This window comes from Peromyscus maniculatus, chromosome 1, assembly GCF_049852395.1.
Source record: "Peromyscus maniculatus bairdii isolate BWxNUB_F1_BW_parent chromosome 1, HU_Pman_BW_mat_3.1, whole genome shotgun sequence".
Taxonomy (NCBI): domain Eukaryota; kingdom Metazoa; phylum Chordata; class Mammalia; order Rodentia; family Cricetidae; genus Peromyscus; species Peromyscus maniculatus.
Genome location: NC_134852.1, coordinates 57,697,459 through 57,715,526, shown reverse-complemented (window position 1 = coordinate 57,715,526; position 18,068 = coordinate 57,697,459). Strand labels below are relative to the sequence as shown.

At 38.6% G+C, this 18,068-nt stretch overlaps 1 long non-coding RNA gene across 2 annotated transcripts; it reads right to left on the bottom strand.

Annotated features, from left to right (window-relative positions):
* Window positions 1–101: 101 nt before the first annotated feature.
* LOC121829202 (uncharacterized) lies at window positions 102–18,064 on the bottom strand. 2 transcript variants are annotated; one of them, XR_013041852.1, is made up of 5 exons: window positions 17,980–18,064; window positions 17,708–17,826; window positions 17,316–17,383; window positions 15,485–15,562; window positions 102–1,074 (listed from the first exon to the last, which is right to left on the bottom strand). It is a non-coding gene; the product is annotated as an uncharacterized LOC121829202 (long non-coding RNA). The 2 variants fall into 2 exon arrangements; XR_013041853.1 differs by lacking the exon at window positions 17,316–17,383.
* Between the last annotated feature and the right edge of the window lie 4 nt (window positions 18,065–18,068).

Below are 18,068 nucleotides of genomic sequence, written 5' to 3'. Positions count from 1 at the left end.
GCTCTATTTGTACAGGACTGGCCTGAGTGTCCCAGACCATCCCTTGTACATTCTCCTAGATAAACAGACCAGGAGGAAAGAAAGCATTCTGATTTCCAGTGTTTCCTAGAGCATCACTCACTTTAATGAATGTACACAGGGTTTGATAAGGCTCAGCACTGAAGAGAATTGAGCTCAATCATGAGGTTCAGAGTTTGCATCTCAAGCACCCACACGGTAGGTCACAATACTCTGTACCCTAGTTCTAGGGTATCTAACTCCCTCTGGTGACCTCAGCTGTCACCAGAAATGCACATACCTAAATGAAGGACAAACACTCACACTCATAAAATAAAGCAAGGAAAATAGAAACCTGTAAGCACAGGACTCTTGAAACTTGTACTGGTGCTTATGGGTCTTGCTAGGTGTGCTCAGTCTTGAGGAAGGTCCATCATTCTGCATTTCCCAGCATGGGGGGACTGGCAGAGCAAGTCCAGGATGACAAACTGTAGAGTTGCAGTTCTAGTTGAAGCTTAAGACAATTGTGGACCACAAGGCAGCAAGAGAGTGGGGAACATGGAATTTTTTAATCAAGTGCATATGGACTTTTTCCTCAGCCATCAGCTCTCCCCGATTTTCACCAGACAAACCACAGTGACACTTTTTTTGTATGCATTGCATGAGGCTTCCACGTAGACCCTGTGGTGGCAAACAGAGGGTCTGATGAAGAAAATGGGAGACAGGAAGTCACTGCCATTCTTGCTATAGTTTATTGTCCTGAAGCACAGCCCTCTCAGGCCTAGCACTTATTAGGCTGAAGATGAATTGTGTTTATAAACACATGACCTTGGCTTAGGTCATTCTTAAATGAAGAATTTAAGCAGTATTTGAAGGCTCTAAGCTCATCATGGGATGAGGGAATTCAGCGATGAGGGAGGAACAAATGTCCAGGGTTTCCTGAAGTTTTAGGACTGAACAGTGGCTAATGTCTTCTCCTTTGTTTTCACTGAGGTCCAAGGCAATTTAGGTAATTCATTCAGAAGACAAAAAGAAAAAGCTTGCTGGGTTTGCTGGTTCACACCTGAGTTCCCTGTACTGGAGAAGAGAGGCAGTAATGTACCATGACTTTTAGCCTGTTTGGAATCCATAGTGGGAACTTATCTCAAATAACGTCATTCGAGAGAGGAGGGGGGCACCTCCTGATGCTGTTGCTTGTCCATCAAAAAGTGCAAAGAACCACTCAGGTGCTGTCCTTAATACAGGTGACCATGGGGCTGTTTCTCCTCCCTGCTGCTGCTGCTGCTGCTGCTGTTTTCTTGTTAGCATGGTAAGTGACATTAGTAGTCTCTGAGAGGTGGAGGGTACTGATATTTCTAAATAGACACTTAGTCAACCTTATTTTTGAGGTAGAATCTCTATATAAGGCAGTCTAGCCACAGATATTTGGTGATTCTCCTGCCTCAGCTTCCCTCAGCTTTGAATGACAGTGATATTGACGATCTGTTTAGGTCAGAGCTAGAGATTTAGGTTGCTGACATTCTGGAGTAGCAAGGAGCCACAAACATCACTGTGGCTACCAAAAGCCAAAAGACACTGGCTAAGTCGGGGAAGGTACAGGTGACTATGAACAACTCATTGCAGCTTGCAAGCCAGGGTCAGTGCTCTTATCTCTCTGGCCACTTCTCCTTTAATGGTTGACAGAGCCTTAGAGGGAACAGTGGTATGAAGTTCTCCACAGACTTACTGGACTCACCTGAGGAGACAGAGGTCCTCAGGTAGCTGGGAGAAGTAACATGCCTATCATTAATTCTTGAGTGCCTGGCTGGCCCCCATCTACCCTGAGGTATCTTCATGCATCTGCCTCAATCTGTGATATTGATTGCTAAGCAGCAGTAGCAGGCTGTAACACTGGCCAGGGGTTGTGCTGTTGGCATTCCAGGGTCCCCAAGCCTTCTCATCTAGAGATTTCTGAGAGTGAGAACATGACTGAATAAGTGTTGGGGTCCCACACATTGTGATGGGAGCCCAAAACAAGGAAGAAGCCATAGATCCTACAGTTTTCATGAAGTGACAACTGGGCCTATTTTTTCCTGGGGACAAGGTGCAGTTTCTCAAGCATAAGAGAACACAGTGGAGGAATAGCTCATACCCATTACAAAAAAGCCTGTTTAAATGTGTGTATATCTACATGTATGTTCATCCCCAGGGGCGACTTTTACATTTGTGTGTGACACGTGAATGTGTATCTTTATGAGTGTAAGGATATACTTGAAGTTGTGAGCATTATTCATGTGTGCTAGGGCATGTGTGTTCATATTCATGTGTGCTTTTGTGTATGGATATCTATGGGCGTGTGTGTGTGTGTGTGTGTGTGTGTGTGTGTGTGTGTGTTTGAACATATTTCTTTACAGGTGCCTCTTTTCAGGTCAGAGGACGTGTTTGGAGTTGGTTCTCTTCATCCATCTTTACATGGACTCATTTCCTCAGGCTGGGAAAGCAAGTGCCTCTATACTTAACAAATGCCCTGGACTTGAACACCAATGTAGGGATGGGGAGGATTAGCCGATTAAAGAAAATTGTAAAATATTCCATCCTCTGATCAGTCTTCTCATCAATCCTCGATACTCTAATTCAGTGCTACATTTTTTTTTTACCAATTCTTGTATTCATTCCCAGAACCATCAGTCTGTGCCCCTGTACCCTCACCACACCCAATAGATTGACACTCCTATGGAGTCTTCCCAAGAGCCAGTTATCAATGGCTCTACTGCTGCCCTGGGAATCTCTAACCATAGGACAAAAGGGACTAGTGCCAGAGAGAGGAGAGCAGAGTGCAGGCTGCACTCGGGAGGTAGGAAGGCCCTGAGCCCTGCCTCCTGCTTCCTTGTGAACCAGGAAGTCAGAGAATGATCTGGAGTCAATTCTCTCCTACTACCAAGTAGGGTCCAGGGAGGGAATTAGGACTCATCTTCCCAGACTCAGGTGTATAAGGCCCTTGTTTGATTGCAGACTTCCACATGCCAGCTCCACCCTTTCCTGCCCTCACTCAGCCTTGTAGACCATGGTACAACACCTCTTCACCATGGCCTTTCAAGGGTCTCTTCTTCATCTGCTTTGTCCCTGAAGGTCCACCCTGGCCATCTTCCTGTAGCTTAAGGAGATGTGACAGGTGTAAAATCTCTTGACCATAACCTGAACTTGCCACTCCTCCCTCTACCTTGTTCCATTGTTCAGAGTGGTGGTGTGTACATATAGTTCCATGCAGATGGCATCCTCCACTGCCAACATATTGCTAGGAGATCTGTTAGAAGAGTGGTATTTGTGCAAAGCACATGAGTTCCCTGTTTTCTATATGCCATTGAGTCTTATGAAATTACAATTCTTACTGTGAAGCAATATTGCCAGAGAGTTAGCAATCAGTGACTTAGTTTATTTTTCATTATTCAGCAATTGACCTGCTTCACAGTTTTGGAATTTAACTTTACACCCTGTATGCACCTATCCCTGTCTATAATTCAATGGTTTCCAGGCACACCTTGATTTCTGCCTTAAGATACAGGCTTTAAGAAGTCCGTGTGTTAAATTTATAATTCATGAGACAGTGTTTCATAAAAGTAAGATAGTGACATGAATAGAAAATCACACAACAGCATCAAACACTGTTTTTCCAGGTATTCTCTGAACAAAATACATGTTATGGTGTCAGGTTTGGGGGCATTAGGTAAAGTCACCACCTGGATGCACAGTTCAGAGATGAGGCCAATTTGATCTAATGCATTCTCAACACCAGGATAAAGGGATACAGTTCCATCTCATACATCTTTCTGATTGCTTACTTTGGTGTAGTGTGATTCTAAAATTGATCTTTCCATCTGAGAATGTCTTCATAATTATTTTCTGTTATGAAATTCTTCTTACTCTTTAGGGCTAAGGTGATATCCAGGGAAAACACTCTGATATCTTTCACAAATACCTGCTTTTCTTCAGTACTCCGCTGTTCTGAGTCTCCATCTCTACCACACACTTAAGGTGCCCACCTGTGCAGTGCTCAGTTTGGGTACATCTGCCTAAATCCTTGAGGTGACCCACCCTGTGCTATCAGGTCCTCTGTAGACAGACATCAGGAGATGAAGTATTTTAAAGACTCCTCACATGTCTGCCTTCTGTTTGTTCTCTCATTTCCCATTTCTTTTTGACATACTATTACTGAGAGCACTTGAAATTCTTTTGAAGAAAAGTCTACTGCAATGGAAGGTGAAAGCATTTACACAACTGTATCAAGTATGTAATAAGCATCATTATTTTGGAGTCATTTTTATATAGAAGATAAAAGCAAGTAGGAAGAGACATCAGTGATTTTCACTGTCAGTCATTCCCGTTGCTAGAGAGGGTATCCTCCTTGTTAAAGAAATTAAAGTTAGACCAGGTGTGGTCACATGCACCTTTAGTCCCAGCGCTTGGGAGACAGAGACAGGTGGATCTCTGTGAGTTCTGACCAAACTGGTCTACAAAAGGAGTTCCAGGATAACCAAGACTGTTACACAAAGAAACTCTGTCCCCAAAACAAAACAAAACCCAACCAAACAAAGAAATTGAAGCTAAAATCTATTAGTATTAAAATTGAATTAGAAAGCTCACTTGAACTCAGCAATTCAAATATGTACTTTTAGGAGTTCTTTCTACTGAAATGGCTCAGAATTGACATCATTCCAGTAGTCATCAACACCCCAACTCAGCAGCATTCTTTCTTAGTGTCTCCTAAAGTAGAGAACAACATGGAGAAGGGGCCAATTTTAGGTTTACTTCTTCCAGCCATTCTGTGTCAAAGGATCCCAGGTCTGTTTGTTCACTTCTGCTGTCAATTGGTAACTCTTTTTTTTTTTTTTTGGTTTTTCGAGACAGGGTTTCTCTGTGTAGCTTTGCGCCTTTCCTGGAACTCACTTGGTAGCCCAGGCTGGCCTCGAACTCATAGAGATCCGCCTGGCTCTGCCTCCCGAGTGCTGGGATTAAAGGCGTGCGCCACCACCGCCCGGCCAATTGGTAACTCTTAAGAAGAGAATTTTTGTCATTGACAACTTTTATGCTTTCCACACCTGTATTTCCCTGTTTCCTCTGCTAAGAACTGCTACAGGTGTTGAATTGTTACTTTATCAGACACTATGTTACTCAGATACCAAAGGGAACTTCTCTGATTCAGTTTCCCAGTCCACAGCATAGAGTGGAAAGGATTTCATTACAGCAATCTCACAGCACTGTCACCTAAGCACGCGTGAGGTAGAAGACTGGGACATTTCTCCCTAGACTACACTTAGGTATGGAATCACAGAGTTTATCAGGGAACAACCAAACAACCAAACAGAATCCTTGCAGGGATTTGAGAAATACTGGAAGTTAAACAGAGGATCTGAGGCCTGAAGAAAGCAAATTCACACATTGCTGGTGAAATACACATGCACTGTAGTCCCACTTTTCAGGACAAACTTCTTGAGCCCAGAAGTTCAAGGCCATCCTAGGAAACAGAGAGCTGTTTGCTCATATATCAAGGAAAGGAGAGGACAAGATTGGACGAGTAAGTCAGTGGCAGTTTGGAGAGAGGAGAGAAGGAGAGGAAATAGGATGATGACAAGAAAGGAAAGAAGAAAAGAAAGAAATGTCTCCCCTCTACTGATGTAGATGTAGACCACAGATTTCCTCAAACCTGAAACATGCTTTTCCATATTTATTCTCATTTAACTCCCCTGGCTGTGTAAGAGGCACTTCATATCTTCAATAAACTTTTAAGTTGTTCAACAATTGCACCTATTCATATACTGTCTGTCCCCACTCTCTTTCAAAGTGAAAGAGAGAGAGAGGGGGAGGGAAAGAAAATTTAATATGGCATTTTAAAGAGTTTTCTAGATACTCTCCTAAGAGATATTTTTTCTTTTTTATAGGAATTCAAGACTGATCTCTGTGTTTTATAAAGGTTCTCTTTCAAAACAAAGGCCATTCCCACACAGGCCTGTGCAAAGGCTTGTAGATTTGCCTGGAAAGATCATTCTGGAGAACAGAAAACAAGTTGCTGTAGATGTTGAAGTTAACTTCATGTTCCTCCCTTTGGTGCCTGGCAGGTAGCTACATGGACCACCAAAGACTCAAACAGATAAATCAGTCATGACAAAAGAAATAATCTTAGTTAAAACTAATAGGAAAGAGAATCATAGTCATTTATCTTCATATTAGATCCATTATTACAGCAAAGATCTTCTGTGAGTGAAAATGGTCAAGGTGTGCATGTGAATAAAGAGTTCATGACCCACAGTGTTGCTGAGGTAAAGATGTAGAAACAGACCTTATATTTGCTAAAAAGATTCTGAAGAAAATATCAGATGAAATATACCACTCTCCTTGTTTGCTATAGTAAACTATATGCATATATATGCTCCATTATATATTTAGCTGAGCTCCATGACTTATTTGTCCTTTTGGGGATCATTTCTCTTTAAGTATTATTTTTAACATTTAAGCCAAAGATGTTTTTTGGTAGGATTTAGTGGATATTGCAAAAAATAAAAGTAAACTACATTTCATAGGCTTTGTTTAATGACACTTTCACATAAAATAAATTTTTTTCAATAATTTTTCTTTTTAAAGAATATTTCTTTAAAGATCAAAACACGATACTTTGACAAATAAAATATTTCCCTCCAATTTTTGCCTTGGTTTATTGAATAATAAATAATAAGTGACATCAGAGATTACAGTGTCTGCCATGTCTCATACCTGACACATTACAAAGGTGAGATTTAAAGGAGCCTGGCGATGCCCAATGTCAAGGACCTGGTCTCTATATATGTCAGGAACACAGCACATTCTGGTGTTTTGCAGAGGGCTGAGGCTATATTGGAAAAGCATGTAGGAAAGGGTGTTTAAAGGGAAAACTAATGAAAAATCTAATGATGAAAACAATGATAAAGAATAATGAATAATAGAGGGAAGTTGTTCTGGGCCATGGATTGTGAACATGTAATGATTATCACACCATCCCAGAGTTTTTAGCAGTGAATTTAACTGACTTAGCCTCTTCTACTTACTATGCTTTCTACAAAGTAATATCTAATTTCCATTGGAATTGAAGGCCATGGAAGATGGTCAATTTTAACTTTGATTTTACCCTGAGGTTGCTTACCAATAATTGATCTTTGTTTCACTATGCTAGCTTTGGAAAAGGAAAAGGCATTTTTCATTTCAAAGGAAAAACTAATCTCATTATTTATGGGTCCTTTGAGTTTCATGTTGAGCACTCGAGTGACTCATTTCTAATTCAAGTTAATACTGTACTTGTCTAGAGGCTAAAAAGCTAAGAGAGAGATACTTCCTCTCTGTGGACTGTGTGACAGATATCTCCACATGTTAATTAAAGTAGAACAGAATCACCATACAACTAACCATTTGAGAGTTGGTTCTACTGGTGAAGTGCAAGCCAAGTCTAGTAGATTAACTGTCAACTTTGACACCCTGTCAGTTTGGCATCCAAACTTATTTCTTTTATCCATATGATTTAACTACTGGCTTTTATATGATCATGGCCATGGCAAAATACAAAATGCATCCAAATGGAACTAAGGAGTCATGCAGATAACAACATTTGAAAATGTAGCTGAACGTTTTCCTTTGTCCTCCTGGTCCACAGCTGCTCAGACCCAAGTAAACACACAGAGGCCTATATTAATTAAAACTGCATGGCCATTAGCTCAGGCTTATCATTGACTAGCTCTTACACTTAACTCAGCCCATTTTTGTTAATCTATATGTTGCCATGTGTTCCATGGCTTTACCTGTGTGTCATAACATGCTGCTCCCTGGACAACAGGCTGGTGTCTCCCCATCAGCCTTCCTCTTCCCAGAATTCTCCTTGTCTTCTTATCCTGCCTATAATTCCTGCCTGGCTACTGGCCAATCAGCATTTTATTTATTAACCACTCAGAGCAACACATTCACAGCATACAGAGCAATATCACCCATCATGAAAATTCCATTCTCCTCTAAGACTCAAGGTTGTCTGTTATCCATGGGCCTTACAAAAGCAAGAAGTTTGAGCCATAGGCCATGGTCGTGCAATTTGTAATTGATATAAGCCTCTATATATTTACTTGGGTCTGAGCAGCTGCAGGACCACACAGGACAAGGAATTTTATAAGTGGCTGTGGGCCCTTGATGCTGGGCAAGACCAGGAAAACTTCCAACTATAGCCTGGAAACTCAGCGTGTATATTATATAAAGTTAAAAGAAAAGGTGGGATCTGGGCGGTGGTGGCACACACCTTTAATCCTAGCACTTGGGAGGCAAAGGCAGGTGGATCTCTGTGAGTTTGAGGCCAGCCTGGGCTACAGAGTGAGTTCCAGGAAAGGTGCAAAGCTACACAGAGAAACCCTGTCTCAAAAAAACCAAAAAACAAACAACAAAAACAACAAAAAACAAAAAAAAGGAGATGGGTTTATTAAATACAGCTGAACAAGGTGGTTTGTCATCTCATCTCTGTAGGGGAACAGTCTCAGGATGCAGTCAGTAAAAAGAGGAAGCTACAGTTGGTATTTTGTGCACATTCTATTAGACTCTATACTTGGATCACTGGGAGGTCATTCCATTTTACTTAGCCTGACTTGGAGAAGGCTTTCCCATTTCAATGAGTCTGAGACTCTGATGTCCTTGACATGCCATGCTCATGCCAACAATAGAAAGTTACTCAGGAGCCAGGCGGTGGTGGAGCATGCCTTTAATCCCAGCACTTGGGAGGCAGAGGCAGGCGGATCTCTGTGAGTTCAAGGCCAGCCTGGGCTACCAAGTGAGTTCCAGGAAAGGTGCAAAACTACACAGAGAAACCCTGTCTCGAAAAACAAAAAACAAAAAACAAAAAACAACAAAAAAAAAGAAAGTTACTCAGGATCTTATCTATTCTCCTGTTGATTATAAGCAGCATTGATCAGGAGGGATGAACATCAGAAAAATCTGCCTGGGTTTGCATACCTTGGGAAATTTTGAAAAATCACAAGTCTAGAAGCCTAGGGAAGGCTCCCAGTCCTGTTTAGTTTTTTGACATTGCAACACCATGTTATCACTCATACTTGCAAACCATACAGTTGAGTTACAAAGCAAAATCACAAACACAAAATCATAATGTTGTAAGTACGTTTGTAATTTTGTGTTGTGTCATGTTCAGTGCTGTCTTGGGGTAAATGGATGCTGGTGGCTGCCAGGAGGATTCACTTTTAATGTCCTCCCAATTTTCAATATTCTTGCAAGACTTTAATATTTTGCTAAGTTATAAGCATATGTTTTGCAAGACATAGCAACTGTGCCAGAAAATCAAGTAAAAAAATGGTTGGTTTATGATTAAGAGATAAAAAAAATCCCTGAATATTTATAAACTCAAATTATGTAAAGTATATAACTCATCTATGTTACTTTAAATAAAATAATACTATAAAATTAATGACATTTAACAATATTTATATTCCCCTAATGCCTAGGGAATATGTTGGTACCTTTATAGTAATGCTTGTAGACACATCATGTATCATTTTAGGCAAATGTGTGTACATGACATAAGCACATACCATATAATTTGTATTGGACAGTGGGGTGAGAGAAAGATTTCTGCCACTTCAGAGTGTGGAATATAATCAATGAATGCAATCCTCAAAAAAATATTCCCATCCAATTCTTTAAAATTGATCTCTGGGAATGACTTGAGGTTAAGCCTTTACTCTTTTTTGCAGAAGATGCATTTTTGATAACCAACACTCATTATTGGTTGTAGTATTAAGGCAACTCCATGTAGTTAAAAGGGAGTTTTATTTTGTGGGGTAACTTACAAGTAAAGGGATAAGTTACAGGGTCCAGAAAAGGTGTAGCGCTGTCCAGCTGTGTTCTCTGGAAAACTCTGCTCAGTCTACCTCCAGCATCCAGGATCTAGGAACCAAGACAGCTGGCACATCCAAATCTCAGGTCTTAAGGGCTCCTGTCTTGGCTCTGCCTTGTAGGCATGGCAGTTACCAAAGGCTCAATGGGTGTAGTACTTCCAGGTCAAAGCTGGAACAGCTACCCACTACAACCCGTGTCTGGCTGCTCACAATAGCTTTTAACTCCAGCCTTTGACATTTGCCCTGTGTCCCCTTGATATTTTGTGTATTAATTCTTTAGTTTAAAATCTCAAATGTATTTCAGCACTTTGGAACAACATGCCTTAGTTGAGTCTGCACTTTTTTTTGTATGAAATATATCACTAATCCAGTCATTTCCATAGGCTCATTGTTTAAGTATAGAGTTTTAGAAAATGTTGTGTGGTTTGGAAAAACACAAATAGACCAACTTCATGTTTTATTCCTTTATTGTTTTCACTATCATGCTTTCCTTGTTGCAGTATCTTGTTATTTTATATAATTTTTAAATTTTTATTCTTTTATTTTCCATATAGGTTTTACTCACATCCTCTTTCTGGATTCTTCTCATTCCTTCTATATTTTACTAATAATCTGAGCGAAATGCCACATAGGAAGTAGAAAATGTCCCTATTGAGAACTCTCCTGCAGCCAGGGCTTCCTTGCAGGGCATACTCTCCTCCTGCACCTTGTTAGGACTTTCTTTTTAATGCAGGGATTGAGAGCTGTGGTGGAGGAGCAACTGCCCAAGGTGCTGATGACCTGATTCATGAGATGACAGTGAAGGAGCACATGAAGCTGGAAAGGTGTAGAACTTCTCTCTAGAGTTCAGAGAGTCCTGAGGGTTTCTACAATGAGTTTGTGAGGAAAGCAAAAGGATTTCTTTCCTCTACCAAGAAATTCGTACTGCTGAGTGATGAGCGAAATCTTTGGTGGCCAGAGGTTCATATAAGAGAGCTGACCCTGAGAGAGACGGGATCCTACAGGCTACAGAAAGCCTTTCTGAGCTCTGTGGTAATTGTAGTCTGGCTTTTTGGTCCTGACAATGCTTGTGCACATGGACTTGCTCTGAATTGTGTCCTCTTAAAGGATTTGGTCCTTTGCTTCACTTCCACATTAATCTGCAAACTTTCTGACATTAGAACTTTTTTCTTAAAAATTTAAAACTATATTATTTATATGCACTGGGTGGTTTTATGTCAGTTTGACACAAGCTACAGTCACCTGACAGGAGGGAACCTTGACTGGAAAACTTCCTTCATAAGATCAGGCTGTGGACAAGCCTTCAGAGCATTTTCCTAACTAGTGATTGATGAGGGAGGGCTCAGCGGATGCCTTCCCTGTTCTGGTGATCCTGGGTTAAGGAAACATGCTGAGCAAGCTGTGTGAGCTAGCCAGTAAGTAGTGTTCCTCCCTGGATTCTGTATCAGCTACTGCCTCCAGGTTCCTGCCCTGTTTGAGTTCTTGCCCTGACTTCCTTCAGTGACGAGCAGAGATGTGGAAGCATAAGCCAAATAAAGCGTTTCCTCTCCTAGTTGTTGTGGTCATAGCATTTCATCACTGCAATATTAAACATAACAACAACAATATGTTTATTTTGTACTCATCTCTGTGTGCACATAAGCATGTGTGTTGACCCATGATATGAGGGTGCAATTCACAGGACAAATGTGGTTCTTTCCATCCACCATGAGGGTCCTGGGGATGGAATTCAGGTAATCAGACTTGGCGGCAGGCACCTTTACTCAGCAAGCCATCGCACCAGGTCCAGACAATTTTTAAACTATGTTTTTTTTTTTTTTTTTTGTACTTGGAAGACTTTGTTCCCATCTTCACCTCTTTATTTATGGCTTGCTCAGCTATCTCTTATAGAACCCAGGACCATCAGCATAGGGTGGAACCACCCACAATGAGATGGGCCACCCACAATTAATCACTAATTAAAAAGATGTTTTACAGGTTTGCTTACAGCCCATTCTTATACCAACACTTTCTCAACTGAGGTTCCATCCTTTCCAGGACTATAATTTGTGTAAAGTTGACATAAAACCAGCCAGTCCATACCTCTACCATGGGTGTATGGTCTCTGAGTCTGTTCTGGCTTATTCCAACCAACAATCATGGAAAGAGGACAGAGTGGAAGCTCTTTGAGTGTTGACTCTAGGCTAACCAATGGTAACATGATATAAATGTGAACAGATAGGAAGTGGAAATAACGTACTGTTTTTGATAATTTTACATGATTGCATTACCAAGTTGTGGAAACAAGGAAGGCTGAAAAATAAAACAATTCCATTTCTCTTTGCATTAGGTATGGAAACTGACCTTCAAAGTATAAAGTATTAGAACTTTTTGTATAAGAGTAAACTAAGAATTTAAGGATTATTAAACAATTGAAAGGTGAATGAAGACATATTTTCCACAGCCCACACATGGTCACATGGATGTACATTTTTCCTGAAAGGGCAAACTTGTCAAGATTTTAGACAGAACATTCTGTGACTTAGCATCTGAAAATATGACCTTTACACTGCATTATTGAACATAGAATATATTCCTGAAAACAAAGCTATTATCCTGTTCAATTTCCAAGTTCACATGCTTGGAGATGCCATGCATACGTGTCTTCTGAGGAATGAGGAGGCTTAAGATATTTCCATAGAGCATGTTTAAAAATCCATATTTGCTAAAAAAAAAAAAACCAGCAATCCAGAAGGCCAGTAAAGGTGATCAAATACACTTGTGCACCTCGGAGTTTCAGGCTTATATATTTAAGCAATTATCAGCTAATTACTACCAGTGTGGACTGCAGAGGTAATATGTCTGCATAACCTTTGACAATACACACACACACACACACACACACACACACACACACACACACACACACACAATATATATATATATATATATATATATATATATATATATATATATTTGTTGCTTGTTGAAACCATCTGCATTTCTTTTTATACATTTTTATTATTTGTTTTATAAAATGATAATGTATCATTTATCTCTTCCCTTTCTTCCCTCCAAACTCTTTCATTTATCTCCCTTTGCTCTCTTTCAAATTCATGGCCTAGTTTTTCATTAATTGTTATTACAAGTATTTATGTATATGTATATACATATAGATTCCTAAATAAAACTTGTTCAGTCTATGTAACATTACTTCTATGTATATTTTCACACTAACCTTTTGATATTAGATAACCAATTCATAATACTCATCCCAGGAAAGACTATTTCTCCCACTCTTAGCATCTCTTAGTTACCTGTAGTTCTTTGTGTGGAGTTCAGGACTCATAGCTCATTTTTTAATGAGCCAAGCTAGTAGAAATCTTTGAAAAAAATCACTTATTCTGACTAAAATGGTATGTTCATTCATAAATTTGTTTTCATGAAGCAAGAGACATAGCTGCTATAGAAATAAAACATGAGTTCCTAGTTACCAGAAATACATTTTGTATATATGCCTTAAACAGCTTCAGAAATATGGGAGAGAGTTATGTTGTAAACAATGTATACTAGGAGAGACTAGAATTAGCATATGAAAAGTAATTATAGTAAAGGACAGCTGATTAAATTCTAAAAGCAAATTCAAATGGGAACATGGTAGTAAGACTCAAAGGAGGTGACACAGATAGACACATGCCAGGCATTGAGACAGAGGGATGACAGAAAATGAATAACATATGCTAGAAGTGTCATTTACAGATAGAAGGTAGATAGAGATAGATTATAGATATATTATAGATAATAGGTAGGCTGTAGATGAAAGGTAGGTGACTCTAGATAATGTATAGAAGATAAATACCAGGCTAGACAGATGGTTCAGCAGTTAAGAGCACTGGCTACCTTTCCAAAAGTCCTGGGTTCAATTCCCAACAACCACATGGTATGGTTCACAACCATCTGTAATGAGATCTGGTGCCTGCTTCTTGTGTGCAGGCATGCATACAGGCAGAACACTGTATACATAATAATAAATTTTAAAAAAGAAGATAGATATTAGTAGATGGTAAATTATAGATGACAGATATAAGATATAGATAAATAGATAGATAAACCATTTAGCTTAATTTTCACGGTAGTTTTTAACAGGAAAAAGCTTTAATAAAACACAGAAGATTGTGATACATCAAGGCAAGTCCTCTAGGACAGATCCAGAGTTTAGTTCTGAGACCACAGGAAATTTGCAAAAAATTGTTGTAAAATGAGGCGACTGTGTTTCTGACATGACAGTAATATTTTTCTTGAATAATGCAAAATTGTGAAATATAATGCTTAGAACAGCCAGGACAAAGCTCTTAGTTCAATCTCTAGTAATGCAAAAGAAACATAGTCTTCAATGTGTTTTCATTTATGACAATTGTCATTCATGACTGTATATTAAGGTGAAAGGTCATAGCTAGGTTGAGTGAGGACAGAAAATTGATCAAAGATTGTATTCCACATGAATTACAGCTCTAACTTGTGAATGTACTTTTCTGTTTTTTATTTCAGCCTCCTGAGTTTCTGATGAAACCTGTAGCTAGAAACCCTTTGACTAATGACTTTTGCTGGCTAATACTGATTGTATAGAGGCAATTTCCATGAAAAAGGGATGCATTTTACTTGAGAAAGAAAAGTACAAAACACAACTTTTTTTAGCTTCTGATGTTAGGAATCATTTCCAGATATATACATTGTAGATGAAAGGAGAGAAGACACAAAGGTCACATATTTTATGTCAAAAAGGCTTAATAGTACATCTAGAAACTTGATGGGATTTCAAATATTTAATGAAGATTCTTATCATTGAATTGCAGAATCTCAATGTTAGGATTTGAACATGACTGAGGTCCCCATTTACTTTGAGTACTACATAGAACCCTCTCAGAGACCACCACCTGGCTGATCTACCATTTGTTCTTAAATCCATCATTACCATACCACCTCTAATATAGCAAAGCAAAATTAATTTCCATCACCCAGAGGTATAATCCTTTACACTAATTTTGCTGGTGTGTGCACATGTCCAGTAATTCAATATTTCCCTACAAGAAACCTTACAGTATAATCTTCATCTCCTTAAAAAGGATCATCAGTTATAATATTTATATTTACTTAATTTTATCCTCAATGACATATGTGTAATTGCTCTCTTTCCTTTGTAAATTAGTTAGATGGTTTATGAAAACTTCAGTGAGTTTTTCAGCAGGAAATTCTTTTTTGCATTTTATATTCATATATTATAAAGAACATTCTAAATTTAATTTTCCACATATTAGCCCAGGCATGTTTCCCACTCATCTTATTTACAAATAACTGCATTTAGCTTGTTTGCATTATGTATATATAAGTGTGTTCTCATTTCATTGTGCTTTAATTTAAATTTTAATTGTTTTATTATGGTGCAAGGCTATAACAATTTAGGTATTCCTAACTTACTGTGCTTAAAGCATATCTCCTCTTCTAGAAAAATTTACATAATCAAAGATCATACAGTTCATACTAAGGAATAATAAACTACTAAGGAAATAATAATACTTTATGAATGAATGGTTTCTTCCAATGAGAAGATAATTAAGTAAGAATACCTTAGCTCCAACTCTTCCTGTTGTTTCCTTGAATTCTTATGCATCCATGGGTTGGAAAGACTGATAGCATATTCAGCACTAGGGAGGACAAGTAATGGAGAAAGAAGAACTATTAGTTCTTGATAATGCCAGTTAACATAGTTCAAACTCTACATCATATTTGTAAATTTTTTAAGACAATATTAATTAATGGGTGATCAATAAGAAATGTACTTGGGACATCATTTTTCTTGTTCTAGCTGGCACACTGTACCATCTACTCAGTCACATACTGCAGGTGGTAATGTCAGTCTGACATTGCTCAGGTCAAATTCAAGTTCATAAAGACCCTTGTTTCAAACAGCCATCTTGTAAACAATGCCATTGTCCTCTTTATATGTTGCCTTATTCATCTCAATAATCATGTTATTTCATCCTACATTACTAATTTTCTGGTTTCACTTGCTTGCCCTCAGTGTTCTTGTTTGTCTATGATTGCATAGATTGAAATGTACAATGTGCACACATATACAAAAACACAGATGCACATGCACACTGTATACTCATGAAGTCATACAGATAAATACATAAGCATATTACTAATGCATAAATATATATACATATATACAGATAAATGTGCAAACATGAATAAATACATATATATGCATGTATATACAGAAGCATACATATGTACACGACTCAGAAAACAGGCAGACAAATAGTCACATACACAAATATAGGTGTCTTCACTGGTATATATACAAAAATGCAATCATATACATATGCTTACACACAAACACATATACACATTCACACAAAAAATAGACACACATGATCTATACTGTACACACACAAGAATGCACGTACACACACATACATGGATAATACATGAATATACACATAATCACACATGCATAAATTTACACAAAACTCATATAGAACAAATTCATATGTACAATTACACACACATACACAGACATGCACACAAATGCACACTTAACACACATACACATGCACACACATATAGATATAAATACACACAAATACATACATATGTACAATGCACACATATACATGAAAATACATAAATGCATACCTAAATACACATACATGTAAATAAACACAGAACACATACATATACTATGCATGCATACACAGGCACACACATACACACACATGGACATGCACACTTGCAAATGTACATATACACCTGCACACACAGAGTGAACTAGCTGCTGAAGCCAGGCTGATGACCCTCCTCACTAACTTTGATGCTTTATCTTTGTAATAGTTTATTTTCCCTCCTCACTCAACTGTGAGTCTGTTAAATACTGCTTTCAGGGATGGTTTCAGAGGAAGATGGGTTCATGGTTGTGTGAAATCACCACTCTGTTTCCTGCTCTTTGGGTCAGTAATGATCTTGCTGGAGACTAGCAGAATGTGCCCTGTCATCTTTAGTGTTTATGGCCTCCTCCACACGAATATTATGTATTTATGCCATTCCATCTTCGAGAGGGACTCACATCCCAATCGCACGTGAAAGGAGGACTTATCCGTTATACACTCAATGGCAGAATTATTAAAGTGAGGTTTCTTTACTTTCTGTTTGATAGAATGTGTGTAAATGCTCATGAGAGATTATCATTACTGGTAAGCCTGGATGTTTTGCAGCTCAGTATTAGCCCACAGACTGTTAAGACTAAACCTCTCTAGGAGTAAAGTGAACAGATGCTACAGCACATTTGCATGAAGATGAGAGGATTCTGAGTGAAGTGAAGTGGTAATTAGGTCCATGGAAAGAAATCAGCAATGCAATGGTGGCTCCCAGTTTATGGTTGAACTTGCTGAGCACCTGGGCGATTGTCGATGCATCTTTTTCTTTTTCATGGGAACTCCTGGGTCTTCACAACCTTTGGGCATCTGGAGAAAATACATAGTATTTTCAGCTCTTGGGGGTGCAGACTGTTCTCTGAGCAGTAAACAGATTATTAATGAATATATTAACTTGATGTTCTTTGCAAATATTTATTTAAAGGCTTAAGGGGATATGAAATACAAAGCCTTTATAAGTTGAAATGAGTCTTGCTACCTATGCAAAAGTCTACTTGAACCCATTGTTTATCTTCTGTGTTGTTTTTCACAGAAGCATGTTGTGAGAAGAAAGGGCTTGTTGTGTAATTAATTGAGATATTTAAAAGGGAATTTTCATGTGATAAAAGCCTGGAGTTACATATCAAGTGTTACCTTAGGAAGATCTTCAACTTTCCATCAAAATTATAATTTCAGAGAGATGTTTGAATATTACATTTCCCATAGCACACTGAAGAACAGAGTCAAAGAGTTTCACTTCTACACAAGTAAATCTACAAAATATGTTAAAATTCCAGCATTAGAAATCCACATTGCCCAATATGTGTGAACAATAATTCCACCAGTAACATATGTGCACACCAAATTGTGAACAAAGCACCCCTTCCCTTTATACATTCTAGTCAGAAATGAGGAAAAATATATACCTAAGGAGAATCACCTTGGTAAAGACATCAATTTGGGAATCATTCATGAAGGAGCATGCACACATCCCACCCCATCCCCCACTCTTACC